The sequence below is a fragment of the Triturus cristatus genome, chromosome 7 (genome assembly GCF_964204655.1).
Source record: "Triturus cristatus chromosome 7, aTriCri1.1, whole genome shotgun sequence".
Taxonomy (NCBI): Eukaryota; Metazoa; Chordata; class Amphibia; order Caudata; family Salamandridae; genus Triturus; species Triturus cristatus.
The window spans coordinates 1,335,340,825-1,335,353,200 of NC_140590.1; the positions used below are offsets into that span (position 1 = coordinate 1,335,340,825).

Sequence of the window (12,376 nt, forward strand, 5' to 3'; positions counted from 1 at the left end):
GGATATTACTATCACTACCTTCTAGTTGATAATTGTAAGGTCTCTTGATAGATAATTTATCCTCCAAAGATATTTTATTTTAGAAAAGGAAAAATAGAAAATGTCATAAATGGACATTGGTCCTTGCTTGCTTATTATACAAGATCAGATTATATTAATTGTAAAAATGTTTTTTTCTATGAATTCATCACTACTTCAGAGAAATATCAGTACTTGTTCGTCTGGGAAGCCAATATTGTCAATATTAGAAAATCATGATCCTAGTGTTTAGTCCTAACAGTCACTTTAATCCCCCAGAGATATTCTTTATGATTTGTAATGCCTAATAGTTGTACTAGTTCCCAAATTATATTCAGTGTGGTGTGTAGTACTAGGACATATAACTATTCCTTCCTTTTATGAGGACGTGGGTGAGAACTGCATCACATGCCATGTATTTATTATCTGCTTATGCAGAATAATGAAATGTCATCATTCATTCCTTCTTTGTGTGTCGCCAGTCTGTAAATCCAGGGTTGCTCTTTTTCAACAGTGCTCATTCAGATTGCCTAAAGTTATTGTCATGTTGTTCAATGCCACTCATTTTATGTCCTCTATTGTATTCTCCTTAGTTATGTAAAGGTTGGATGTTTTGGTATGTTGTGTTTGTACCAGCTGTTGCTATGGTGCCCGCTGATGTGGGTCTTTATTTTACTACAGGTCCTCCCTATGGATCTAATGGAGAACGGGCAGGTTAACCCCTTCGGCGCTCATGACGGAATGGCTCAGTCATGAGCACCAGTGCTTGTGTGCTCATGACGGGACCATTCTGACATGTACACACAAGCACAAAATCCCTCTGCAGCAGACAGCAGATGGATTTCGTTTTTAAAATCTTTGGTTCTGGAAGTGGGGAAGAGCTTCCCCAACCTCCTGTGGCTTTTTTTTCAAATGTAAAGACAATCGTGCACACAGTACGCTGACGTCATTACATATGACACTGAAATGAGCCGATTGGCTCGTTTCAGTGCTTTGGTGCTTGTGGGGCCATTTCATCCCCCTGAGCACCGAATCACATAGGAGAGGTATTGTTGGAAAGGGGATAATTTCCCCTTTCCAATGGTACCCTTCCCTTGTAGATCCCTTCTTGGGGATTGTTCCAGGAGGACGATCCCCACTAGGCAGGCACCAGGGAGGGGGGAGCAGCTCCTTGGGCTAGGGCCTTTGCTCCCCTAATAAAATTCACCATAATCAATCTGCTGGGGGGATGGGGCAGTAGCCTTCAATCGGCCACAACAGGGGCTGAAATCCCCCTAGACACCAGGGATTATTTTTTTATTGGTTAGGGGTGAGGGCTGCCCAGAATGGGTATGCCAAAGCCCCCACCCTTACCTCCCCAAAAATGCAAAAGTATTTCTGCCTCCCCCAGGAGGCAGATGAAGGCAACAACTTTGGTGCCATTCAGCTGCATGATCCTGTCCACAATGAGTGGACGTGGATGTCTTCGCTTTCAATTGTTTTTAAACGTTTTTAAATCTTGCTAACCTTCTACTGCTGCCATTCACCGCCTTGCCTTCACTCCTCGCGCGTTGTTGCTCCCTCGCGCCGGGAAGGAAGGGGCCGGCCATCTTGGGTGAGGGAGGGGTAGCGCTGCAGCTGCTCGCCGCCTCACGCCCTCCTCTCACGGATAAATGGGACACATTACTCGACCGCGCAGCGGGCGAGCGCAGCGGGCGCGCCGGCGGCGCGCCGAAGGCGCTCCAAAGGCAAGCCCGTCTGCGCCCGTCCGCGCCAAGTCCGGGCCCGGGGCCACGACCCCTGTTACATCTCCCTCACGTTTGAAACAATCATACGATCGCTCCACTCTTATGAGGCTTCAACCTTCCCCCTCTTCAAGCTGCTTCATACATGTCCCCTCACAGCTAAATAACGACCCCTATCACACCTGCTTACATTGCAACACCATGATCAGGATTTACAACACTAAGGTACTGATCTATCAGGAAAAGGATACTAATGAAGCGACCATTTTCATGGCACTCATCAACGCACACTCTCTAGTCAAACACAGCCAAGAAATTGCCGACCTCATTCTCGATAATAACCTGGATGTGCTGTACATCACGGAAACCTGGACAGATGATGCCTCAGGCCCCGACCTTGTGGTGGCAGTTCCGTCCGGTTATAAAATCCACAGACAGGACAGGGTTGGCAAACAGGGCGGGGGCGTAGCGATTATAACTAGAGAGAGGCTAGAAATCCGAACAGCACCTATCCCTGATACCGCTTGTGAAGCTATGTATCTTAACATAAAGCTCACAGCCTTGTATAATTATAAGGGTGTGCTTCTTTATCGTCCCCCGGGGAACAAAGCTGACTTCCTCGCCAACCTTAGTGTATTAACAGAAATCATGGCTACAGATGAATCCATCACTATAATGGGTGATATGAATTTCTATCTGGAACAATTGACTGACAGGGATACCGATGCTCTTATCTCAGACCTTGAAATCATGGGTCTCAGACAACTAGTCACAGCCCCTACTCATAAAGCAGGACATACGCTGGATGGCATTTTTTCCAATGCAAAGGGCATACATATATCACATATCTTGCCCATGCCTTGGACGGATCATTATGCCATCTTCAGCAGTCTAAAATTGAAGGAAGTAGTGAAGAACAAGGCTGTAGCTTTAACAACTCTCCCTTTTAAAGTCTGGAAGAATTTAGACCAGGATAAATTCGCTAAACTACTGGATGAAACTCGTCCTATTTTATCGGATGATCCTACCACTGCCACTAACCAACTTTATGATTGGCTCAGTACGGCATCGAATCATCTTGTACCCACTAGACGCTATTCCAGGAATAGGAGCACCCCGACAGCCCCTTGGTTCACGGATGAACTACGAGCCCTAAAACAAATATGTAGGAACAAAGAAAGGCAATGGCGCAGAAGTTATGATGCCAAATCCAAGGCAATATACAAAGAAGCATTGGCCATCTATAAATCTACGATTGCTGCTACCAAAAAAATATATTTCTCACAGCAAATTGAAACCTCAAAAAATTCTAGCAGACAACTGTTCACTATAACAAAAACCCTGTCTGGTAATGCACCAGATTTACTTCCACCTCCGTCCCAACCACTTTGTGACGCGTTGTCAGAATTTTTTTACTCTAAGGTTAATAATATCTATCAAGCCTTCTCCGCTACCAATACCGGCAGTAAAGTTCCTCCGGTTGACATCAGCCCCAGTAGTTCCTTGTCCAGCTTTAGGAGTCTTTCTACTGATCAGATAACTACCATCATGAAAACCATCAAATCAGGTTCGGCCCTGGACCCTGGCCCTCCCGCAATGTTCTCCTTGGCGATGGACACTACCATCCCTGTCATCACTCAGGTCTGTAACACCATACTGACTTCCGGGATGTACCCCGATTGTCTCAAAAACACACTGATTAAACCCTTATTGAAAAAACCCGGTCTTGATACAGAAGAATTCAAGAACTACAGGCCCATTGCTAGTCTTCCTTTCCTAGCTAAAGTGGTAGAAAAGGCAATGAATCAGCAGCTTTCCGAATATTTAGAGAGCAATCAGCTCCTGGATGATACACAGTACGGCTTCCGTAAACATCACGGCACGGAAACCGCCCTCCTCAAGGCAGCCGATGATATAAGAACCATCCGCGATCAGGGCATGACAGCACTGCTCGTGCTGCTGGATCTCTCGGCAGCCTTTCACACGGTCGATCATAAGATTTTGGTCGACCGTGTCGGAAAGAAGGGTATTGATCAGTTGGCAAAAGAGCTGCTCTCGTCCTTCCTAGCCGACAGAACTCAGGTGGTTACCCTGGGTCCATATCAGTCCACCAAGTTGTCACTCCCTTGTGGGGTTCCCCAAGGCTCTTCCCTGAGTCCGACGCTATTTAATATTTATGTGTCGGACCTTGCAAGTATAATCAAATCAGCCGGGATGAGCCTAACCTCCTACGCCGATGACACTCAATTGGTATTGGCCATTAAAGGTAAAGGGACGTAAGTGGCAGAACACTTTCAAAATACCATGAGTTTGATAGGAGAGTGGATGGCAGGTAATTGCCTAAAACTTAATTCCGACAAAACAGAGGTGGTCATCTTCGGATCCCTTTCACCGACCTGGTCCACTCTTTGGTGGCCCCCTAAGTTCGGCACTCTACCTGACCCAACTACCAAGGTCAGGAATTTGGGAATTATCTTCGATGATCACCTCAACTTTATGGCACATGCTAATAAAGTGGCAGCTACTGCCCACTACAAACTGAGGATGATTAAAAAAATCATGCCATTTCTTCCAGATGATGCTGCCAAAACTCTGGTTACCTCTTTGGTCCTCCCTTCTCTGGACTATTGTAACTCACTTTTTCTCAATAGTCAATCCAGAGTCACAAAAAAACTCCAAACTATACAGAACGCGGCAGCACGCCTTCTGACAAGAACTCCAAAGTTCGCACACATCTCGGATACCATCAGGTCACTCCACTGGCTAACTATAAAGAACAGGATCACCTTTAAATCCCTTTGTATCATTTACAAAATCCTACACGATCAAGGTCCACACTTTTGGAAAGACCAACTTAAACTCTACAGACCTACTAGACAACTTAGATGCATGACCCTTGATAGGCTGGTGGTCCCACGCTCTAAAACTGTCTCGTGGGGTGATCGCCGCTTTACAGCAGCGGCACCCAAGATTTGGAACACGCTGCCTCAGCAAATTAGATCCAGCACATCTTTAACTAAGTTCCGTAAGAGCCTGAAAACATGGTTGTTTAACCAGTAATTCCCCCTTGATCCTTCTTGCTGAGGAGAGTTAGCTGCTTAGTCTAGCGCCGAGACGCCCATGGGTAATTGTTAGCGCTCTATAAATGTCAATAAATAAATAAATAAATAAATAAACCCCTGATCTGTCCCCCAGAGGGGACAGAAAACCCACTAGGCACCAGGGATTCGTTTTGTTTTGTGAATATGCCACATGTGTTTTTTCACCGCATGCCATTACAACGTGGTCATTACAACGAATGCGTTTTAAAAACGCATGCCATTACTCCTCAAGTCGGAACAAAGACTTGTTCGGGGTGGGGGGGGGCACTGAATGTTGGAATGGTATAATTTACTATTCCAACTCCAGTCTGTGCAACTGTAGGGAAGGTGTTGGGTTTTATATCCAACAGCTTCTGACCCCTAGAGCAAGTCGTTGTTCCGACTTGCTGAGTAATGGCATGCGTTGTAACAACGCGGTCATTGTAGCAACTGCGTTGTAATTGCGCGCAGCCTCCCGGTTTCGTGGTAAATGATGTTTACCTCATTTTATATACGTTGGGGTGGTGGCTTCCCAGAATGGTTATGCCAATGCCCCCACCACCCAACAAAAATTGACAAAGTCTTTCTGCCCCCAGAAAGCCCACTAGGAACCAGGAATTATTTTTTTAAATATATAGTGGTGGGGGCTGCCCAAAATGGGCATGTCAGGTGCACACCCCTCAAAAAATACATTTGCCACAGTCTCTCTGCCTCCCTGGGAGTCAGATGGGGGCAATAGCCCCTGATCAACCCCCCTGGGGGAGCGGAGAGACCACTGGAACCAGGGATTATGCTGTTTTTTTATAGGTAGGGCAGGGGGCTGCCCAGGCCACAGTCTTTCTGCCTCCCTTGGGGGGCATATCGGGGCAATAGATCTGTCCCCCCTCCCCCCGCCCCCCCCCCCCCCCCCCCCCCCCCAGGGCTGCAGAAAGCCCACTCGGCACTGACCTTTTTTTTGCAATGTGCCTTGCTGTAAAAAACACATTTTCCTCACATTTCTTTTATGGAAAGTTCTGGATGCAAGGAAGTTTGTGTCTCCCCCCAGATTCTAAAACTTTACATCACAGAAATATGAGGAAAATGTGTTTTCTTTTTACAAAGTTTGAGGTTTGCAAGGGAATCTGGGTAACAGAACCTGGTAAGAGCCACACAAGTCACCCCATCCTGGATTCCCCTGGGAGCCTAGTTTAAAAAAGTATAGGCCTGCTAGATTTCCCTAGGTGTCGGCTAAGCCATTGTTCAAAATCAACAGCTAAGCACATTGCAAAGAAAGGGACCGTTTTCACTAGAAAAATGTGATGTGTCCAAGTTGCATTTGGGGCCCTTTCCTGTAGCAGGCACTAGGCGTACTGACACAAGTGAGGTACCATTTTTATCAAGAGGCTTTGGGGAATGCTGGGTAGAGGTTTGTGGATCCACGCAGATTCCAGAACTTTCCATCACAGAAATGTGAGGAGAACATGATTGAGGTTTTCAAGAGATTCAGGGTAACAAAACCTGGTAAGAGCCACACAAGTCACCCCATCCTGGATTCCCCTGGTAGTCTAGTTTTAAAAAAAGTATAGGCCTGCTAGATTTCCCTAGGTGTCGGCTAAGCCAGGGTTCAAAATCGACAGCTAAGCACATTGCAAAGAAAGGGACCGTTTTCACTGGAAAAATGTGATGGGTCCAAGTTGCATTTGGGGCCCTTTCGTGTCGCGGGCACTAGGCGTACCAACACAAGTGAGGTACCATTTTTATCAAGAGGCTTTGGGGAATGCTGGGTAGAGGTTTGTGGATCCACGCAGATTCCAGAACTTTCCATCACAGAAATGTGAGGAGAATATGTTTTTTTCAAAAAGTTTGAGGTTTTCAAGAGATTCTGGGTAACAAAACCTGGCGAGAGCCGCACAAGTCACCCCATCCTGGATTTCCCGCGGTATCCAGCTTTCACAAATGTACAGGTTTGCTAGGCTTCCCTAGATGACTGCTAAGCTAGGGTCCCAAATCCACAACTAGGCACAGAGCGAAGAAAGGGTCAGTTTTCACTGGTAAAATGTGATGTGTCCCCGTTGCGTTTAGGGCCGTTTTCTGTAGCGGTTACTAGACCTATCCTCACAAGTGCGGTACCATTTTTATTAGGAGACTTTGGATAATACTGGGTGACTGGAAGTTTGTGGCTCCCCGCAGATTCCAGAACTTCCCATCACAGAAATGTGAGGAGAATTTGTTTTTTGGACAAAGTTTGAGGTTTGCAAGGGATTCTGGGTAACAGAACCTGGTGAGAGCCACACAGGTCACCCATCATAGATTCCCCTGGGAGTCTAGTTTTCAAAAATCAACAGCTTTGCTAGGTTTCCCTAGACGCCAGCTGAGCTTGGGTCCCAAATCCACAGAAAAGCACATTGCAAAAAAGGGGTCAATTTTCAGAGGAAAAATGTAATTTGTCCATGTTGAATTTTGGGACGTTTCCTGCCGCGGGCACTAGGCCTACCTACACAAGTGAGGTATCATTTTTATTGAAAGACTTGGGGGAATGCTGGGTGGGTAGAAGTTAGTGGCTCCAAACAGATGCCAGACTTTTCCATCAGAGAAAAGTGAGGAAAATGTATTTGTTTTTTTGCAAAGTTTGAGGTTTGCAAGGGATTCTGGCTAACATAACCTGGTGAGAGCCACACAAGTCACCCCATCCTGGATTCCCCAGGATGACTAGTTTTCAAAAATGTATAGGTTTGCTAGGCTTCCTTAGGTGCCAGCAGAGCCAGGGTCTAAAATCCAAACCTAGGCACACAGCGAAGAAAGGGTCAGTTTTCACTGGAAAAATGTGATGTGTCCACGTTGTGTTTAGGGCCGCTTCCTGTAGCGGGATACTAGGCCTACCCACACAAGTGAAGTACCATATTTATTGGGAGACTCTGAGGAATGCTGGATGGCTGGAAGTTTGTGGCTCCCCACAGACTCCAGAACTTCCCATCGCAGAAATGTGAGGAGAATTTGTGTTTTTGACAAAGTTTGAGGTTTGCAAGGGATTTTCGGTAACAGAACCTGGTGAGATCCACACAAGTCACCCATCTTGGATTCTGCTGGGTGTCTAGTTTACAAAATTGTCCACTTTGCTAGGTATCTCTAGATGACAGCTGAGCTAAGGTCCCAAATCCACAGCTAGGCACATTGCAAAAAAAGGGTCATTTTTTACTGGAAAAATGTGATGTGTCCATGTTGTGTTTTGGGACATTTCCTGTCCCGGGTACTAGGCCTACCCACACAAGTGAGGTACCATTTTTATAGGGAGGCTTTGGGAAATGCTGGTGGGTCGAAGTCTGTGCTCTCCATAGGTTCTAGAACTTTCCATCACAGAAATGTGAGGAAAATGTGTTTTCTTCCCCCAAAGTTTGAGGTTTGCAAGGGATTCTGGGTAACAAAACCTAGTGAGAGCCACATAATTTACCCCATCCTTGAGTCCCCTGGGTGTCTAGTTTTCAAACATGTATAGGTTTGATAGGTTTCCCTGGGTGCCGGCTGTGCTAGGGTCCAAAGTCCACAGCTAGGCACATTGCAAAAAGAGGGTAAGTTTTCACTGGAAAATTGTGATGTGTCCACGTTGCATGTTGGGCCATTTCCTGTCGCAGGCACTAGGCCTACCCACACAATGGACTTACCATTTCCATCGAGAGACCTAAGAGAACACAGAATAGTAGAACAAGTGTTATTACCGATTGACTTAATTTGCTTTTCTACCTGCCAAATGTAAGACAATGTGTAAAAAAGATGTCATTTTGAAAAATGTCCTCTAATTTTCATGCTTGTACGGGTACTCTCAATTTTGGAGATGTGCAAATAACCACTGCTTCTAAACTATATATTTTGTTCCCATTTCGGAAATATATTGATTTACTTGGTACCTGTTTTTCACTATTAATATTTTACCAAATGAATTGCTGTATACTCGAAACCACAATGAAAAACTATTGCAAGATGCAGCTCAGTTATTGTCCCTGGGTACCTCGGGTTCTTGGTGAACCTACAAGTCTTATATATCCCCGCAACCAGACGGTTCCAGCAGACATTATGCTCTATTGCTTTGAAACATCTGCCATGCTTAGAAGAAGTTACAGGTGAAAATGTTGCCACAAATGGCTGTTTTTTCCAAATCAATTTCAATATTTTTTTTATTTCAATTGTTAGTTTCTATAGAAAAACCTTGAAGGATCTACACAAATTACCCCTTGCTGAACTTAGAATTTTGTCTACTTGTCAGAAGTGTATAGTTCTCTGGGGTCCATTATTGCTTTCACACCCATTTTTAACACGAACTGGAAGGAGGTTGAAAGCACAAAGTATAGGAAAGATAGGCTATGTCTCAGTAAAATGCCAAACCTGTGTAGAAAATGTTGGTTTTATGACAAAAGTCTGCCAGTTCCTGAAAGCTGGTAAAATTGTGATTTAAGCACCACAAACCCTTTGTTGATATTTTTGCAGGGAAAAACAGATGCTTTCTTCTGCAGCTCTTTTTTCCCATTTTCCCTAAAAAAAAACAGAAAAAAGTGGCTGTATTTTAGCCAATTTCTCAGTCCCCTCCATGGGAATCCACAAACTCTGGGTACCTTTAGAATCCTCAAGATGTTGGAAGAAAAGGACGCAAATATAGCATGGATACCTTATGTGGACAAAAGGTTGCAGGGGCCTAAGCGCAGACTACCCCAAATAGCCCAAAAAAAGCTGAGCACCGGGGGGAAAAAGGCTTAGCAGCGAAGGGGTTAACATGTAGATAACTTTACAAGAGTTACAGTTGGTGTGCCTGTTTAGAGGCCATAGTGTCTTGAGGCTCGGTTCCAATGATTTTGTAGTAGTTTTTAAATGTCAGACACTACAGTGACCAAATGGGTAATGGCCTGTCACTTTCGGCCACCTCCAGAGGTTAGTGGTGGTTACTATGCTGACTTTGGGGGTTTGGTCTCTAGTATGTACCAGGGTATCGCTTATGCTCCTATCCCTTTTGTGTGGAAACATTTTTTGCCATGACAAAGTTCATCAGTTTACTATCTGCCAGTTTGTTGATGATCTTCCTGACTAGGTTAAGGCATTGTTGAGTGTAGTAATGCAAATTAAACTTTGGTCTCAATAGTTCCCATGTGTTGTTTCCAGTAGTGCTTCCCTATTCTGGTTTCTTCTTGGGGTTTTTTAATAGTGTCTCAGGGTAGCCTCTTTGCCTAAGTTTTTGAGAGAGATTTCGTTTTGTTTTTTTAAACCGGTGATTTTCCTGGAGTTCCTTCCCAACCGTCTGAATAGTCCATACAGGAGAATCTCTCACAATGATCCAGGGTGAAAATTGTTGAATTTGAGTACATTATTTGTATGTGTTGGTTTGTGGTACGTGTCTCTCTGCAACATTTCCTCTTTTGAAAAATTTCTCACATCAAGAAATTTTAGTATCTCGTTGCTGAGGGTATTAGTAAACTTCATTACATCACAGTTAATTGGCCACGATATGGCTAAGAGCAGCTAAGTAATCTGACTCCTCCCAATATTGAACAAATTCTTATAAGATATGAGACTGTGCTATACCACTATTGATGGTCCTGTCCCCAAATAATATCATAGAGCAATGAAATTATTTGCCATATTGAATCATAATTGGCCACCTGGCGCTTCTCTCGGATGCACAGATGAGTAGAGACCCTATTCCCTCACAATGTTGGCAGGGGACTTACTTTTCTATATGATTATCAGAGCAAGGCAAGTTAGAGCTCAGGCAGGGACACTCCTACATCACCTCTAAGTACTTTATAGTGGTGTACGTTGGTGAGTAAATACGCCAGAGAGAAAATAACAGTGATAGTCAGAGACAAAATGGATAAACAACAAATGTGAGTATTTCACACTTAGGTTAATAATGATGGGAGTCTTCTGAGGCATGGCACATATGCTGTGTTGATAGGTCAATAAAAGACGTTGAGTTTCTTTAAGCTCCTAAGATGCTGGTGATTTCCCCATCATCGATGTGAATGTATTTCTTTCAAATGTATAACATATTTGATTACTATACAGCAAAAAGCACAGGATGTATTGATTATGATTGTAAATCATGCTTCTCTCTGTGTACCTTAAAAAACCTTCTTTAAAGAATTCTACTATGTCTGTTTTTTTACAGTCCTTAGTGATATGAATGTGACAGCCAGAATGCTACATAAGGCAATGTTGTGGCAGAAAGTTAATTAACTTGTCGTTGATCAGCGTAGATGGGCTGGTGACAAGTGAGTGGGAGAACAAATGGATTGACACAGGTGTGCCAAGACCCCTTCTTGCAATAACATCAGGTGGATGGGGCACGTGTTTACTCACACCACACATGTTCACTCACCCACACATGTTCATCAGCATGATAAGTTCCCCCTACTCACTACAGACATCACCGCTCTGTCTGGTAACATTTCTCCTTCGGGGCTTGAACAACCTCTAAGCAATGCTACAAAGCCTCCACTGACCCAAGCAGCAGATCCTGCTGGCATGCATAGAGGGGGGCTGATAAAATGCTGGCGCAGGGGTCTAAGTGCAGAAAGAAAAGAATTGGAACTGCAACAGATACAACGTTTTTGGGGTCTGCAAGGGTGATGACAGTGGGAGTGAGGTCAGCATGAATGGAGCAAGACATGAGCCTAATTATTTACTGACCAATAGCTATAATATAAAAATAAAAAAAACTACAGATTACAGAATGCAAACTGCATTTAGCAACAAAAAAAATAAAACAACCTGGATTAAGATATCACACATGACCTATGGCATTCTGGCAGTTTACGTTGATTTTGCTTGTGAAAAAGGCTTCGACTAGTTCCTCAAATGGAGAGACCACTTTTTAGGAAGAGATCAAAGGTGATTCAGATTAGTGAGGGAGATAAAACATGCTAATGGACACACATTTAAACTCACCTGGAACAAAGACGCTTACTAACAAGCATATTACCTAGCACAGTGACAAACCTCAGAGGTCTTGGTCTGATAAGAATGAGCTCATGGCTTCCCACCCCCTCTCTCCCTCGAAAACGTCAGCAGCAAAAGCAGTGTGCATGAAAAGGCTTCATTCTCTGCACTGGCAGGACCTGTAGGAACTTGATGCTAATTCTTTTTTTAAAGAGGTTAGGAAAAGATTTTCAGTGATAACTTGCATGGGAATGCCAATCCCATTAGTCCCCGCCCTCTCCAACCACTGTCCAGGAGAAAATGTTGAAATGCAGAGATTTTGCCACTGACATGTAAGAGGAGCAACCGGTTGACATGCAAGTAGGGGATGACATACACAGGGAATAGAATGCTGACATTTAGGATATGGACCTTGCTCAAACGAAGATTGGTTACTGACATGGAGGATGGATGATGACATACAAGGCATGGAGCCTGCTGATATGTTGGACCAGGGTCTGCTGTTATGAAGCAGTACAAGATGGCTGACATTCCACAAGTGGAGTCTAATACCCGGAGACCTAGAGAACTCGAATGTAGGATTTCATACCACACACTGCTGGGGTGGGGGGGCTACTACTATGTGCATTTATTAAAGCCTTTAAGGTGCCTCCT

The 12,376-nt window shown here is 44.4% G+C and overlaps 1 protein-coding gene across 1 annotated transcript in view; it reads right to left on the bottom strand.

Annotated features, from left to right (window-relative positions):
- The window catches only part of LOC146811987 (uncharacterized), a 126,297-nt gene that overhangs the window by 86,449 nt on the left and 27,472 nt on the right, over positions 1 to 12,376 (bottom strand). The gene's annotated exons all lie outside the window — the stretch shown is intronic.